Source organism: Rhagoletis zephyria, unplaced genomic scaffold, assembly GCF_001687245.7.
Source record: "Rhagoletis zephyria isolate East Lansing unplaced genomic scaffold, Rhagoletis_zephyria_1.1 Rzeph_scaffold_00076, whole genome shotgun sequence".
NCBI lineage: Eukaryota > Metazoa > Arthropoda > Insecta > Diptera > Tephritidae > Rhagoletis > Rhagoletis zephyria.
The window spans coordinates 75,186-93,298 of NW_016157160.1; the positions used below are offsets into that span (position 1 = coordinate 75,186).

At 35.4% G+C, this 18,113-nt stretch overlaps 1 protein-coding gene across 2 annotated transcripts in view; it reads right to left on the reverse strand.

Annotated features, from left to right (window-relative positions):
* Window positions 1–18,113, reverse strand: part of TfAP-2 (transcription factor AP-2) — a 429,556-nt gene that overhangs the window by 39,411 nt on the left and 372,032 nt on the right. The window lies entirely within an intron of this gene.

Genomic DNA, 18,113 nt, shown 5'->3' on the forward strand with positions numbered 1-18,113 from the left:
CTCGGAGGTTTGCCATTGCCTGCCGAGGGACGACCGCTGTTAAGACAAACTTTTTTTTCTAAATTTTGTTTCGATGTTGCTTTGACCAAGGCTGCGGAGTGGAAGCGCGCACTGCTTATCACTATACTACAGCGGCCGAGATATTCGTTATAATGCTGCATTAAAACAAACAAAAATTTTAAATTTCATAACACAACTTCTGCATTTGTAATAACCAGCTATTTTATGGCGTACAAAGGTCAAATCAATCGATGGACAAACATTTGGTTAAAATTAACTGTAAATGTATTTTTGAATAAGCTGTCGATTACAATTGCTTCGAGATCGCTTCACTTCACTTCAATTTTACGTTTTTTACGTTGCTTGAAGTTTCCGCTGCTTGTTGTTTACGGTGTTGTTGTCGCTCAATTTTGCGAAAAAGGAATAAAAAACCTGCGCATACCTTACATATCTATATATTAATACGCTAACATAAATTTTGTCCGCCTTCGTTTAGCGATTCTACCAAACCGATTTCAAAACCAAGAACACCATTGGAAAGGCATTTTTCCGTAGAATTGCAGAGTTTTTATGGTTCAAAATTAAGGCCGAAACCGTCGTTTAAACATTTCCGTATTTTTGTATAGATGTTGCTGCAACATGTTCAATTTGACATGTTTCGCATGTTGTTTCACTTCGCATTTGAAATTAAGCTTTGAAATAAAGATAAAAGATGAAGAAATAAATGATAACGATGAAGTAAAAAAAGAAGGCAAAAGTGAAGATAAAGTCGGAAATGGAGACAATGACAAATACATAAGAATTAGGGTAACTGAAAGGATAAGAAAATTTCTTGAATTTATGAAGTGTAACTTTTTTAGCGGCAGTTGGTTGGTTGGGAAATTGTCAAATTCAAGGGGAATAATGCACATGGAAATGACTCTCAGCGGTTTAGCGGTTTGAGAATAAAAACAAAAACTAAGATGCCTAGAAATACAGGCAAAAACGAAGATCAAGGTAAATTGCAAAAATAAAGATAAATATGGAGAAAAGGATGAGGATGAAGATCGATATTGTTAACGATTTAAAACCTGATATTGTTATCGATATGAAACTTTATATTGTTAACGATATTATTATCGGTATAATAATCGATTAAATAATTGATTTTGTTATCGATTTAGTAATTGATATTGTTATCGATATGTATAATAATCTATACTGATCACTGTGATATTTATCGATGAATAAATCGATTTTGCAATCGTTATATTTTTCTATATGTTTATGGATATTGTTATCGGTATTTTTATCGACACAGTTATCGACAAGGTTATCGATATAATAATCGGAACATGGAATGTGATCACATTACATGATATCACATCACATTAAATCACATGATATGATGTGAAATCACATGATATTGCATCATATAATATGATATCACATCACACGATATCACGTAGCATGACATCGTATGTAATATCATATTATTTGGCATGACATCACATGATATAAAATCTCATGACTTGACATCATATGATATGACATCGTATGACATGACATGGCATTACATGGCGTGACATCACATGATATGACACCTCAATGTATGACATCATACGACACGACATGCCATCCTATCACATCACATCCCATCACAACACATAAAATATACATCTTATCACGTCATCGCACCTCACCTCATCTACGTGAATAGATAACGAAAAGGATAAAATCAAAGATATGAAAGATAAAAACAAAGAGGAAGACCAAGGTAAATTTAAACACTTTACTTTTCTAAGGACAGAGAGGAGTATGTATGCATGTATATGAAATATAAAAAAGATAAATATCAGGATAAAGAAAAGTATAAAAATTAAGATAAAGGAAAACTGATTACGATAAATGTAATTATGACGAAAAGAGTATATGTAAGTAGGTAGGGATAAAGGTAAAAAAAAAAAAAAATTCACCTTAAGCTTATAACGTTATAATAACTAGCTTGTCGTTATACTCACTTATTTTTTATTGAGCGCTTTCTCAGCGCAGCTATTAAAGGACTGAGAAAGCGCTTCGATTTATTGAAACAAATTCTGTTAACGAAAATTATCAAGTTAGCGAAATTTATCGAATCATCAAAGTGTATAGTTATCGAAATTTATCGACTTATCCATGTTTATTGAGTTATCGCAACGTGTAGAATTATTCATGTTCATCAATGTTTATTGAGTTGTCGAAATTTACGTAATTTGTACATTATAAGTTAAACGACGTGCTAAGGTAGAAACCTTTCCAAGGGTCTTAGAGAGCTAGAAGAACGGTCGAATTTCGACAATAACTGGCACTCTTAGTACGTATATAAACCTTGAGTTACAGTGGTGTACAAACGAATCGTATGGGGTAAAAGTAACGAATGTACGAAAGCTTGTGATGTATGTACATTAGAGCGATTCAAAGAGATGTTTCCGAGTTAGGGTTTGGGCATCTTCCAAAATTTTTCTTCTTGCCGAAAGAGGTGCTAGCACTAAACTTTACGTTTCTAAATAAGTATAAATTGTAAGAATGCTCATGAAATTCTTATATTTTACTCTAGAAGTATATTGTCCATATAAGTATTAACCAAACAACTAGTTAAGCAACCTAAGACCATTCCAAATTTAAATTAGCTGAAAAAATATTATAAGTTTCAGTTGTCATGGCAACATTAGCTTTTTATTAAAATTATAAATATTTTTGTCAGTCTCGAAGGGATTCAGAAGCGCATTTCAAGGTCAATGAGCAGCCTGTATTGGATACAGTAGAAATTTGAAAGTTGGTATAGATATTACAAATACCAATAGGAAAAACTAAGAGGTCTTCTACGATGACATTGCCCTCTCCCCAATTCAAAACTTATCGTTATCGATTTCTAATGAAATAATGACTTTATTTTGTAAAGCTAGTCTACAATTCTCAAGAAAACCAAAAAGTTCATGCTAAATTACGTTTAAAAACTTTTAGGTGTTCTTATGAGGTATCAGTGGAAAGTATTTGTTCACCCTTTTTATTTCTTAAAAAAAAAACTTATTCACGTCCCAATTTTTTCTTCATTTAATACCAACACATCTTAATTCAACATGGAATAATACTCGTTTATCTTACCTTCCTCTTTCATACTTTGAATGAGCTTATTCGCAAAGAAATTAAAAGGGTGAGAAAATACCTTACCAATGATACCTCATAAGTCTAAATTGGTAAAGTTTTGGCTGAGTTATTTAAATTTTTCTTAAACCAGTCTTTATGGGGAGTAATGCAGTCTACTGTACATAAGTTGGCTATGATTACTCGGCCGTCTATCATAGTACCACAATGCCACTAAGTGGATTTTAAATTTTTCCGGCAATAGCCTCGTGCGATTACCGATTATATTTTTTGTTGTTTGTTGAAATATTTTATTTTTATCAGTATTTTTCTTTTCATCAAAATAAGTTTATATAAAAGTGAAAAAAAATTTCTAAATACCGCTTAATGTAAATAAAACTCAGTACTTTTAAGTATCTATTCAGTACTTTTAAGTATCCTGAGTACATGTATCAAAGTGATGATTTGAACCCGGATTTTTTAAGTACTGAGTACTTTGGAGTTCTTTTAAGTTCTGGGTACTTTCGAGTTCTTTTGCGAGTACTTAGTACTTTTGATTCCTTTAAGATTCTGAGTACTTTCGAGTTATTTTCTGAGTACTGAGTACGTTGGACTACTCAGTATCGATTCTTTTAAAAATCGGGTGCTGTCGATCCTTTTGAGAATCGAGTTCTGAATACTTCTGGTATCGATACAGCCTAACACTAGAAAATATTATAATGCCTTTTGACATTATATTCCTGCTCTCATTTATTGGAGAAGTGACACAAGAGGCTTTGCTTTTCAGCAAAAGCATTTGAAATCTTGAAGGCTGTTTAGGATCTCATGCATATGATCTTGCATTTGCATATTTCGGCGCATTTGTAAACTCACAACAATAAAATGAAAACAGTTGCCATGGTAGCAAGCATGAAATTTGCAAATGCAATTCCAAATGTAAATCCAAGACCATTATCCTGGACAGCCCAATAAAGTATTTTTTAAGGTAATCTTTAATCGTACATATGTATCGCATAAGAAAATAACCAACGGAGCCCCGCCTATGTTGCTTCGTTGTTGTCTGAGCAACGACTACGGACACGAATTTCGATACGACACCATATTGAAACTTTTCCAATTCGATACCGATATTTTTTACTCGATAGATTCACAATGATCGAGTACCAGAACCCTAGTATCGTATCGAATTTCTAATAAAATATAGTGCCTATCATGACTATGCGATACTCACTATTGACAAATTTTGACTATATATTTTATAATTGTTTAATATTAATAAACTATTTTATTGTCCGATCACTTCGTAATTTATTAAATTTTATGTTACCAGGCTAGTCTGATCTACGTTTTCTGTGCGAATAAAACTACATTATTCCACTTTCTGGCCCAACGTTTCGCTAAAACATTTTTAGCATCTTCAGGGGCAATCCAGATTTATTATATCTGCCAGAAACCATAAAATACAAAATCTCATTTGTTTGTTATGATTATAAATTAAATTTCTAGTATTGACTTAGCTACCACAAAAGATGGTACAGATATTTTGTATTTAGGTGTTAAGCAAAGTGCTAAAATATTGTTAGTTTTTTGTCCTCAAATTGTTGTTTTCCTATCATTTTTAATTCCATATATATGCTATATGTACCGTACCTTTATGTATGTTTGTATGCTATATTTATTATTTTTTGATTACAATTTGCTTTTCTATTTTATGGTTTATGGCAGATTTAATAAAGCTGGATTTCCCCTGAAGATGCTAAAAATGTTTTAGCGAAACGTTGGGCCAGAAAGTGGAACCTGCAGTTTTACGCCGACTCGGAACGGCGATTGTATTTTTATGAGAAGCTGTTTTTCATGGCAGAAATATATTCGGGGGTTTCCCATTGCCTGCCGAGGGGCGACCGCTGTTACGAAAAACACCTTTTTTATCTAAGTACATTTTTTTGCGATATTGCTTTCACCAGGGCTTATCCCAACCGCTGCGGAGTAGAAGCGCGCACGGCTTACCACTACATTACAGCGGCCGTCAAATTTAATATTAATAACACTGTACGGCAAAATCAACTATTTTTTCTGGGTATTGGACCAAACCAATTTTTTTAAGAGATTGAGTTATAGGTAAAAAAGTTATTTCTCCGATTTTCGAAGTTAGCTTCCGAAATCGAGATATGGGCCTTCGAAGTTCGAAATAGTACCTTTGGTAAAAAATTATATTTAATTATTGCATAAAAACCTAAAACTAAGGACGTAGTCCTCCTTATGCTCCTATTTAAATGGTATATAACTTTTTTTGTGCAAACTTATATTATAGGTGCTATAAGGGGTCAAAGTTCAGGTCTTCGAAAAATTAAATTCCTTATATTTCAAACAATTTTTGACTGATGTCGTTGTAAAAGTGATTAAACCCCCTTTCTTTCTGCTACAAGCACAATAAAAAGACGTCTTCATTCCATTACGGTTCGCACAACAATGCCAATTTATTGAACTAATCGAACGATGGACAGCGTGTCCAAGTACAATAAGTGTGTTTTGCATATTAGCGGCTGAGCAATAGTAGCACTGAGCGCTACTATAGAACAGTTCATAGTCGCATATAACTTATACATAACTCCCCCCGCTGCACAGGGTGCTGAATATAATACAAAATTAGAGAACTCAAAATTGAAAAAATATAAGAAAAATTCACAATTCATTCCTAATTCTAGGTACAATTCGCTTCTTAGAACTAATCAGGTTTTCATTTGCAATCAACTGGTTCCACTTCGCATGTGGACTGTATTTCTTTCGTCTGATGATCCTCTTCATTTATTGGCAGCTTTACTAGATTTCGCACAGGTCGGAATAGCTCCGTACGCGCAGTTCTCAATCGCACATTTCGCAAAATATTATCGGTTCCAGGGAATACTTCTGTTATTCGCGCAACACTCCAATGTTCTGGGGGCAAATTGTCTTCCTTGAGAATGACGAAATCACCAACCCGAAGATTCCCTTCTTCAGTATTCCAGCGATATCGGCTCTGTAAGCTCGACAAGTAATCCTTCCGAAAGGAATTCCAGAAAACCAGTTTGAATTTATCATTCACTCTTTTCCGTTTAATTTCGCTCAATAACATGTCACTCACATTCCTGGTCAGTGGTTGCACCATTCGCTTGCCTGTATGCGCATGTGCCGGCGATAGATAATTTAAGTCAAACGGGGCGTCTGAAAGAGGGACCAGCGGCCGACTATTCAGCACGGCAGTGACACCGGCTAACATAGTTTGATAGCGCTCATACGTAAAAGACTGGTTCCCCGTAATTCTTTGCACATGATATTTCGTCGATTTAACTGCAGCTTCCCACAAACCTCCTTGATTCGGCGCTCGAGGTGTGATGAATTGCCACTGCATGTTATTTTGTGTCAAGTGATCGCGCATTTCAGTCGTTTGCCAAGATTTCAAAATTTGGTTCAGCTCCCTTTTCGCCCCAACAAACGTTTGCCCATTATCGCTCCACATTTTTACGGGTGTACCGTAGATCGACGAGAAACGAATTAACGCCCAAATAAATTTCCCAGTCGTGAGATCCGTACAACATTCCAAATGAAGCATTTTCGTCGTCATACAGACGACCAGTGCAACATATCCTTGGACGATAGTGTTACATCGCCCTTCATATCGTTTCAATTTAATCGGCCCAAAATGATCCACACCACAATATGTGAATGGTGGGGCTATGCTCAATCGCTCCTTTGGCAAATCTGCCATCAATTGTTGGCGATCCATTTGTGTGTATCGCAAACATCGCACACATGACTTTATTACCTTCAGTGCGCGCTTCCACTCCGCAACGCCTGGGTTCAAACCCTGGTCAAAGCAACATCGCAAAGAAATATAGAAAAAAGGTTTTTTCTTAACAGCGGTCGTCCCTCGGCAGGCAATGGCAAACCTCCGAGTGTATTTCTGCCATGAAAAACAGCTTCTCATAAAAAATACAATCGCCGTTCGGAGTCGGCATAAAATTGTAGGTCCCTCCGCTTTGTGTGACAACATCAAGACGCGCGCCACTAATCGGAGGAGAAGCTCGGCCAAACACTAACATATGTGTAAGGGCCAATCTATTATTATTATTATTATTATTATTATTATTATTATAATGCAACATAATTTGAATATTAACATGTTTTGTTTTGAAATGTGCATCATGCATCAACAGTCGCGTAAAGTGGCTATGGGCCGGGATAATAATCGGATGTCGTTCATCTTCCGTTATGAAAGCATTTTCGATCCTTCCCCAAACGCGAAGAATGCCATTCGAATCCAATACCAGTCTCAATTTAATCAAGTCGCTTTTCGAATCTACGTTACCACTCGCTCTAATCGCTAGTATTTCCTTGCCGAAATATTTCCATTGTGTGTACTTGATCCAATAATCAAGTGCCACAATCAATTCTTCTTCGCTAAATCCAATTCCACTTCGCTCAAGTTTTGCTCTTTTTCTCAACAACTAACTTCTGGTATATGCTGTAACTCTCACCACTTTACCCAGTGTTGAATACAGTTCAATCAATGAATGGCCATTTTCATTTAACCAATTTGTTCGCTCCAGGCTGACTTTCGCACAAAGCACTGAAGCTTTGTATTCGCCACGACTCAATAAAAATTGCTTTTCTCTTATTGGAGGAGATACATCGGGGGGAGATACATTTGGCCACTTATCATAATTTTCGCTCAAGAAATCTGGGCCATGCCACCAGAGGTTCCTGTTTAGCAGTTTAGCAACACTAAAACCACCTGATAATAAATCAGCTGGGTTCCTGTCACTAGGTACGTGATGCCAAGAATCCATGTCAGTCACACTTTGGTTGTTCGAAATGAGGTTGGCCACAAAAGGTTTGAAATTCGATGATTCTTTTCTGATCAATTGCAAAGTGATCATTGAGTCGTGAACAAAAAGTATCGCACAAATTCTAAACCACATCTCTTTCGCACTTCGGTAATTAGATTCGCTAATAATTCCGCAGCACAAAGTTCTAATCGAGGTATGCTGATTTCTTTCACGGGTGCTACTCTTGATTTGGTTGCGAGTAGATTACAAAAAAAATCAGTTTTGTCAAACGATCGTTCATAAATCGTGGTTTCATATGCCTTTGTCGAAGCATCTGCAAATCCTATCAATTCAATTTGCTTTGTGGCTGTTGTTTTTAGCCATCGATTGATTTTCAATTCATTCAATGAAATCATTTGGTTTCGAAAGTCCCTCCAAATTCGTACATTTTGTTCGCTCAGTGGTTCATCCCAAGCCAATTTCCCGGCCCATAATTGTTGAATAAACAATTTCGCTATAACGATCACTGGACTTAGGTACCCTCTAGGATCGTATAATTTCGCTACCTCGCTCACCACAACCCGTAGTGAATACAAAACAATCGCTGGATGGGAGCCATTTCAACCATAATATGGAAGTGAATTCATCACTCAAATCAACTGTTTCGGAATAGTCAACTGCCTCGCTTTTTATTCGCTCTATAAGTTTTGGACAGTTTGTTTTCCATTTCCCCAATTGCAATCCAGCCTTCGTTAACATTTCTCGTAACTCCCCATATAGTCGCCATATTTCTTCTTCGTTGTCTGCACCCGAAAAATAGTCATCCATGTATCGCTCAAATTCGGTCGCTCTTGATGATAACGGGTATACATCCTTATAAGTATTTGCCAATTCTAGCATACATCTCATTGCTAGGAATGGGCTCGATTTCATCCCACATGTTACTGTGAGTAACACATATTCGCACAATGGTCCATTCGCCCCAAATCTCAAAAAAAAATCTTTTGATAAATCAAATCAGCTTCATGCAACCTAAATTTCCGGAACATTTTTCGCACATCGGTAGCAAAAACAATTCGATGAAATCTAAATCTCATTATAATCACGGATAAATGCTCTTGAAAGTTTGGGCCTGGTAACTGCAAATCATTGATAGATTTGCCATTGCTAGTGGGGCAATTGGCATCAAACACTACTCGAAATCTTTTGGACACAGCATTATGTGGTAGGTAATAACCAGGGCCCGGATTCTGTGGCATTTGCCTATTCTATTTGCTTAGCTCTATGTTAAAACTAATGGCATATGAGCACGAATTCAGCTAGTATGATCCTGAATATCCTTTTTTTATTTTGCCTTTTTCTTGCCTATTTTATCTCTTTTGCCTATTTTTAAGTTTTTTGCCTTTTTGTGCCTTTTTATTTAGTGCCATATATGCAATCGTTTGCCATATATGCAATCGTTTGCCATATATGCAATGGATCGTTGCTAATGCAGATGCCCAGTCAACGCATGTTATTTCTTTCTAATGCAACAATGGGAAATAATTTTGACAACCTATTCGTGAAGGAGAAAAATAATAGCGATAGTTGATTCTTTCACGCCAATCAGTTCTTGAGTATAAAGACATTCGACTAAAACGTTTGCGTGTTTTACGCTAGTGCCAAAATGCCAAAATTTTCGTCCTCAGAAGCAAATAAACTTGAAACATTTGTTACAAAATATGGCAAAAATGTGTTCGCGACAGGAAAATTCTCGAGGCTTTTTAATATTATGTGAAGTGATAGACAAAGTCAACGCTTCAAACATAGCAACTGTTTTTGATAATGCTATAAGGACTCTATGGCCCGAGTCGGTACAGCGAGAAAAGGTCTTGGTTTTAGTAACGGATGCTGCCGCCTATATGAAGAAATGCGGGAAAGCTTTGAAACTTCTCTATCCGAAATTAATCCACATCACTTGCATAGCACACGGCGTACACAGAGTTTGTGACCAAATACGTTGCGAATTTCCTGATGTTGATGCATTGATATCAAATGCAATGAAAATGTTTCTTCAAAGCGCGTCTCGAATTTCACTCTTCAAGTACAAACATCCGGAAATAGCTTTACCACCAATACCTGTAAGATTCATTTTTATTTTAAAACACATTATTCTTATCTTTGACTTGTCCATTTTTTAACAGGTATTAACCCGATGGGGAACCTGGTTGGAAGCTGCAATTTATTATGCACAACATTTTGAGGATATAAAACCATTTGTACAAGAATTGGATGATGAAGCAGTTTCCGTAACATTAACCCTTTCCGGTCAAATCCGTCCCTGATGAAAATAAAAATTTTTCCTCTTAATTACAAGGTTCATAGAGCCTCATAATACCAAAAGTAAAAAAATAAATATTAAAAGTTGTTTTGGGTAGCTATTAGGGCTACCTGAAATTTGTGCAATATATTGTACAAAAGTCCGCAAAGGAGTAAAAGTACTCAAGAAAACTCAATAAATATTTCACTAAGTTTTACAGAATACAACTTTTATTTCATTGAGAATGAACTTATGTATGTACAGGATAATTGATTTCACTGCAGATATGTTGGAATGAATATTTCATATCTTTTTAAGTATATTTAGTTAAGATTTGCATTAAAATATTTTAAATTTTCTCCATGAGAAGAGAATTATATAAAGAAATTTTGAAAAATTTCAGATACAATTACAATATAAAAGACAAATGACCCGTTGTAATAAACCATCCCGGTTTTTCTGCCTTCAGTAGATCAAGAAATCAAAATCCTACCCTTTACTGCAACAAAAGCGCACAAGCTCTTCAAAAACCACGGCAAAAACCACCCTAATTGCCTGTTCATCCGCAACCTTAGCGGACGTTTGTACAATATATTGAACAAAACACTTACAACCTTTCAGTGTAAATGTACAATATATTGTACATTTTTTTCACCACTCGGAAAAAAATATTTTAAATCATGATAGTTTAATTTTAGCATTTTTATATGATGAAATGCTTTTTATATTTCCATACTATGTGCTTTTGTTAGCGATTTTACTTGACTTTCACGTATTTTTTGTACAGTAAATTACCACAACTTGCGTGTCACTGGAATTTCATAAAATGGTCTATTTTTAAATTAAATGCTAAAAATATTTTTGAAACGTTTTCGATTTTGAAATTTACGGTAACTATTCGGAACATTCCACAACTTCATAAAGTTTAATTTGTTTTCAAAAATATTGATAAGATTTTTAGTAGCACGCTTCCAATGTTACAAAAAATTAAATGTACAATATATTGTACAAATGCAGGGAAAGGGTTAACCAAACAAATACTAAAAAATAAAAGGATTCCTTCACAACTTGCGTACATTTTAACAAATTTTGCCTTAATTGTTCGTCCAAATGGTGGTATTTTAACAAATTTGCAGAAAAGAGGTAACGTTAATACTATTTTGAAGAAAGCATTTTTCTAAGACGAAATTTTATGTTTAGGTGTGCCGATCGATTATTCCTTACAAATCATAGAGTCATTTGAAAAGGAACTCAAACAAGCAAAGGGAGATATTGCAGACAAAATTTTTTTCAAAATATACGACCGTTTTTTTCGAAAAATGATGGCCTAGAAACTATAAAATCTATCAACAGAGTTACAGTTGGAAAATTTGCGAATCTACCAAGTAATGTTGTTGCAGATATTTCCGCAATAAAATGGGCTCCGCTAGTTTCAGCTGATGTGGAGCGAAGCTTTAGCTGCTTCAAAGCTATGATGCGGGATAATAGGCGGAGCATGTTACCTGAAAATTTTTCAAAACACCTTATGGCCTTGTGTTTTTACAGTGAAAATTGCTCTGATACACCCCCCATTTTATATAAAAAAAAACATAGTTTTTAATTCTACAACACTATTGCTATCATTTGCTTTATTTCAAGTTTTTATTAACTATTAGGGCAATTCATAGAAACGCGTAAATGCTTCGTAACCACGTAAACGTCGTAAACTTACTTAATTTTGTATGGAAACCCGGTTTATTTACGGGCATTTACGCGTTTAAATGAACACCCTGGTTATTATTTTTTCATATTGTATTACTGCAGTTTTAAATTGCCTTTTTTGAATTTTACTTTTGCGATTTTTTTAATTTTTAGTGCCATAGAATCCGGGCCCTGGTAATAACCATTCGCTTTCTTTTCAATCTCGTTCGCTCTTCCCATGTGTCCTAATTCCAGAAATTCCTGCATAAAATCATTATATTTCGCTCGAAGTTCGGGGTCTCGATCAAGTCTTCGCTCCAATAGGTAAAATCGTTTCAGAACAATGTTCCGTGAATCCCCCAAATCCACTGCGCTTTCGACAAAAGGAATTCGCACTACGAACCTACCCAATTCATCTCGTTTTGAGGTGTTACAAAATATTCACTCAGCCCGTTGTTCGGCCAAGGGTAGTTACATTCACTAAAATCATTTAACTTCCAAAATCTCGATAATAACTTATCTAATTTTGCCCTTCTCCAATTGACACTTTCAATGCAGCCCGATTGATATTTTCTTCGCTCATTAGTACGGATCCAAAAATTGCATATCCAAACAAAGGTCTTTGTGCCTTCAATCCGATGGCGCTTTCAATCAAATCATTTTGTACAATATTCGCCCAAAATTCGATGCCTAGTAGCAGATCGAATGTTCTCGACTTTTGATAAAATGGATCAGCTAATTTCAAACTTTCGAATTCAGGAATTCGCTCTTTTATAAAATAACGTTTCGTTTGGGGAAGACTTTTCAAAACAATAAATGTCGTTGAAATTCCAATTTCCATTCCCTCGTCAAACCATGGATGCAAAGTTGTTTGGACCTTTGAACTTCCGCACAATTGTTTGCCCAAAATTCCAGTGATGTGGATCACGCACCGTTCTCTTTTCAATTTTAACATTCGCGCAAGGTTTTCAGCGATTATATTTGTCTCCAGTCCACTATCAAATAACGTGTTTACAAAATAAATATCACCCTTTTCGCTCAGCAGCTTTATGTAACCTGTTGCTAAAACCGGTGTCGTTTGGTTACGCTGCTCTATTGAAAATTTGCTCGTTGATTTGGTGGAACAAACAAAGGGGCTTCACCGGATATATTTTGCTGAGGTTTGGCCGTTGATCCACTATTGTCAATTCTCACAACGTTTACCGAAGCAGCATTTCTTTGTGACTTTGGGCACAACAGAGAGTTGTGTTTTTTACCTGGGCAATTCGAACAGTCTCGCGCCTGACCGCTCAAACTACTTGAATTGTGTGTCGGTTTGAAACAATTAAAACACAACTTCAATTCCCGCACCTTTTCGCGCCGTTGTGACAACGTTAAGCTTTCGAATTTTTTGCATCGATGCATTGGATGCGGTTGCTTACAGTTTAGCAACTTAATGGACTGGAGGTATTATCATTCTGCTTAAGTGTTACTGAGATCCGTTAGGAGATATTTCGATTCGAAAAAAGGTTAGTTTATAAAAGAAAATGTTTTTTTTTGTGCCGCTGCTCTGAAAATTACGTCTGTATCCGAAGACTGTTCGCACGATTCTCTCTCTTGAGATGATGATGAAATGACCGCACGCCTACACTAGAACATTCATCCGCATAAGTACCAATTCCATTTAGCTTATTTGGACATAGCAAGCTAATGTGGAGGTGGCTTGGGCCACAAACCCAACAATGCCCAAATGCACAGCGGTGTCGGCCCTTTGCTAACGGCATGAAACAATTGCGGCACATTTCCAACAGAGCGACGTGTTGTTCGCGCTCAACTCGATTGAGTTCTAAAAATTTTGGGCATTTGTGCATACGGTGATTTTCCAGGCAAAAGTTACACTGTCGGTTCCGATTTCCCTTAATTTTGTTCCGCAAATCAAAGCCAGAAGCTTGCTGCTCCACTGACCGCACCGCTGGAACAATATATGGCTCATCGTTTCGACTCCATTGCAGCGTTGGTAAACGGCTCCCCTTTCTTGGCGATCGTGAACTCACGTACGATAATGATGGACAATGAACTGTTGAACAATCCGGTGAACGTGGCTTTCTTTGTATTGATGAACGTGAACAATTTCGCACACTTATTTGATTTAATTGGTCACTCAAAGTTTGATGTCGTCGTTCGAGATCCACATAACGTTCGTTCATTCGGCGCTCCAAAGGCATTAATAGCCGTGTTTTATTTGTCCAGAAATTTAAGCTATTAGCTTATTTTGTATGGAGGACTTACCCAATTGGCTTATGAAAAGCTATCTTGGCTTGTATATTGAACAAGAGGCATTGCCATTCAGCATCAGGAATTTTCTCTTTCAGCCAATCAGAAAGACGCAAAAACTTGCTTTGACACTATTTGCAGTCAAACGACTGTCAAAATTAGGCTAACATAGGAAATAAGCTAATTTCGTTTTATTTGACCAAGATTTAGCTATTCGCTTGTGATGTTTGAATAAAACATGCCTATTGTTGATCGTTCCATGATATTCCGCACTGGTGACTCTTCCTTGGTTCGTGCTAATGATCGCAAAGCTAAATTCGATTCAACGGTTGCCGTCTGTTGGCGATACCGAATAATGGTGTTTTGATATTTCCTTTCGATTTCGGCATAAAAATCGTCTTCAGCCTTAAAATATTTTCGCTCAGATAGTCTTGTCACCAAATTCTGATGTGCTTCAGTAAAATTTGCAAACAATGTTTTCAATAATTCTTTGCGCTCTTCCAACTCAGCTAATTCTAACGTTTTGAATTTATCGGACCATGTAAATCTCTCATTTCGGTAAATAGCATTTATATGCATTCGTCGCACATTGTCTGTACCTGGTGGGTAAGGTGGCTCCATTTTGTTTCGCACAATAAAAAGAGAAGAAGAAAAAATGTTCACTGCTCGTCCAAACTATGTATTTCATATTATTGTTTATTTATTCATCCAGAATAATCTTTGATTATTCGCTCAAAACTTTTTTATTCCAAATTTATTGATCCGGCTCGATTTAGGACCATATATTACAAGAACAATCAAAAGACGTCTTCATTCCATTACGGTTCGCACAACAATGCCAATTTATTGAACTAATCGAACGATGGACAGCGTGTCCAAGTACAATAAGTGTGTTTTGCATAGTAGCGGCTGAGCAATAGTAGCACTGAGTGCCACTATAGAACAGTTCATAGTCGAATATAACTTATACACTTTCGATATGCATATTTGTATACTTATTATATAAAAATTTGAAAAAAAAACACATTTAAAAGAAAAAATACCTTTTTTATAAAAAAATATTATAAACAAAAAAAATACTAACCAATTTTCAAAAGGTTGGTATCGGTGTAAACGCGATTAAACCCCCTTTCTTCTGATATGCATATTTGAATACTTCGTATATAAAAATTAAAAAGAAACACATTTAAATGAAAAAATAACTTTTTTATATAAAAAGAATATTTTAAACAAAAAACACTAACCGATTTTTAAAAAGTTTGTAGCGTAAAGGCTATTAAACCTATATGGAGCATCTCACAACCAATTTAGGGGACGCTAGATATGTAGACGACATAATATGCATAATAAAGGGGGACAAAGAGGAGCAGATATTAGACTACCTTAATGAACAACACAAAAATATTGCATTCACGATGGATAAGGAAGAGAAAGGAAAACTCAACTATTTGGATCTAACTATTAAAATAAACAAGACTACCAACAGACTGGAATATGAGATATACAGAAAGCCCACAGCGACGGACACAGTAATACATGAAACCACTAACTACCCACAGCAACACAAAAACGCAGCATTTAGACAAATATTAACTTGACTTGANTGCAAGCAGAAAACATATCAAGGGAGAATTATATACGAACAAACAAACACCGTATCCGATGTAATATTCGAACCACTCAAGATGTTGTACGAAAAATATGAGAAGACCCCTGAAAAAAACGCCAACGCGAAGATACATACCTACGCCGCAGAGACCAAGAAAATGAAAGTAACGGATTTCTATCTGCCGGCACAAGCAAGCAACCTAATACCTGCTAAATAACGGAACATAAACCGACGCAATCACGAAACGGAAATAACGGATTTCTACCCGCCGGCGAATACAAGCAACCGAAAGGCACCTACCTGTGAGATAATGAAACAAAAGTGGTCGCACTTAGATGGGTATGCATGACTAATGACAGTTAAAACAGATAGTAACTCGAATACATAAAAAGCGGAAGGAAACACGAACTATTCAGAACGAAAAATGACACTGAAGATGGCACAACGCCGAAACCGGTTTGTCTCCAAACCAAATTTGACAAGGGATGACGGAATCGTTCCACAATTCATCATACTCCTACCCTGTCGGAAACACAAACAACCAAAAAGAAGCTATTAAACCTCTTTCTTCTGAAGTGCACATTTGTATACTTTGCATATAAAAATTTGAGAAGAACCACATTTAAAGGAAAAAATAAATTTTTTTATAAAATAAATTTAAATAAAAAAATTACCAACCGATTTTTAAACAATTTGTACCGTTGTAAAGGCGATTAAACCCCCTTTCGTCTGATATGTATATATGTATACTTCGCATCTAAAAATTTGAGAAAAACATTTAAAAGAAAAAAAATATCAATTTAAAAAAAAAAAAAAATATTTTAAACAAAATAATTACTAATTGGTAATACAATTGAACACTTTATTTAAATAAAACAGAAAATTATCTTTAATTTTTATATATAACCTCTTATGTAAAAAATCAAAAACCACGGCGTTTTTATGTTTTTATATGCCTTAGACTTCTGTTACATATACTTTTGCTTTATTTTTAACAGGACTGCGGGTGAACAAGAACGAATTAACACTTAAAACACTAAAAATTATTTGTTTTATTTAAATACGGTATTGAATTGTATTACTAATTAGTAATTTTTATAAAAAAAAATTGGTATTTTTCCTTTTAATTTTTTTTTCNGTAGGGTGTATACAAATTAACGTGTGAATGCAAGTGTAGCTACATAGGGCAAACTGGCCGTAAGATTAAAACAAGATTCCGAGAACATATAAGAGACTACAATAAGAGGACACAAAAACCAAGCGTCACACCAGAATCAAACTTCGCAAATCATATGTTCGAAAATAAATGTACACCAATGAAAATTAATAAGGCAGCCAAACTCCTCCATGTACAGCATAAAGGACGGCGTTTGAACATATTGGAAAACATGGAGATATGCAAGCAGAAAACATATCAAGGGAGAATTATATACGAACAAACAAACACCGTATCCGATGTAATATTCGAACCACTCAAGATGTTGTACGAAAAATATGAGAAGACCCCTGAAAAAAACGCCAACGCGAAGATACATACCTACGCCGCAGAGACCAAGAAAATGAAAGTAACGGATTTCTATCTGCCGGCACAAGCAAGCAACCTAATACCTGCTAAATAACGGAACATAAACCGACGCAATCACGAAACGGAAATAACGGATTTCTACCCGCCGGCGAATACAAGCAACCGAAAGGCACCTACCTGTGAGATAATGAAACAAAAGTGGTCGCACTTAGATGGGTATGCATGACTAATGACAGTTAAAACAGATAGTAACTCGAATACATAAAAAGCGGAAGGAAACACGAACTATTCAGAACGAAAAATGACACTGAAGATGGCACAACGCCGAAACCGGTTTGTCTCCAAACCAAATTTGACAAGGGATGACGGAATCGTTCCACAATTCATCATACTCCTACCCTGTCGGAAACACAAACAACCAAAAAGAAGCTATTAAACCTCTTTCTTCTGAAGTGCACATTTGTATACTTTGCATATAAAAATTTGAGAAGAACCACATTTAAAGGAAAAAATAAATTTTTTTATAAAATAAATTTAAATAAAAAAATTACCAACCGATTTTTAAACAATTTGTACCGTTGTAAAGGCGATTAAACCCCCTTTCGTCTGATATGTATATATGTATACTTCGCATCTAAAAATTTGAGAAAAACATTTAAAAGAAAAAAAATATCAATTTAAAAAAAAAAAAAAATATTTTAAACAAAATAATTACTAATTGGTAATACAATTGAACACTTTATTTAAATAAAACAGAAAATTATCTTTAATTTTTATATATAACCTCTTATGTAAAAAATCAAAAACCACGGCGTTTTTATGTTTTTATATGCCTTAGAC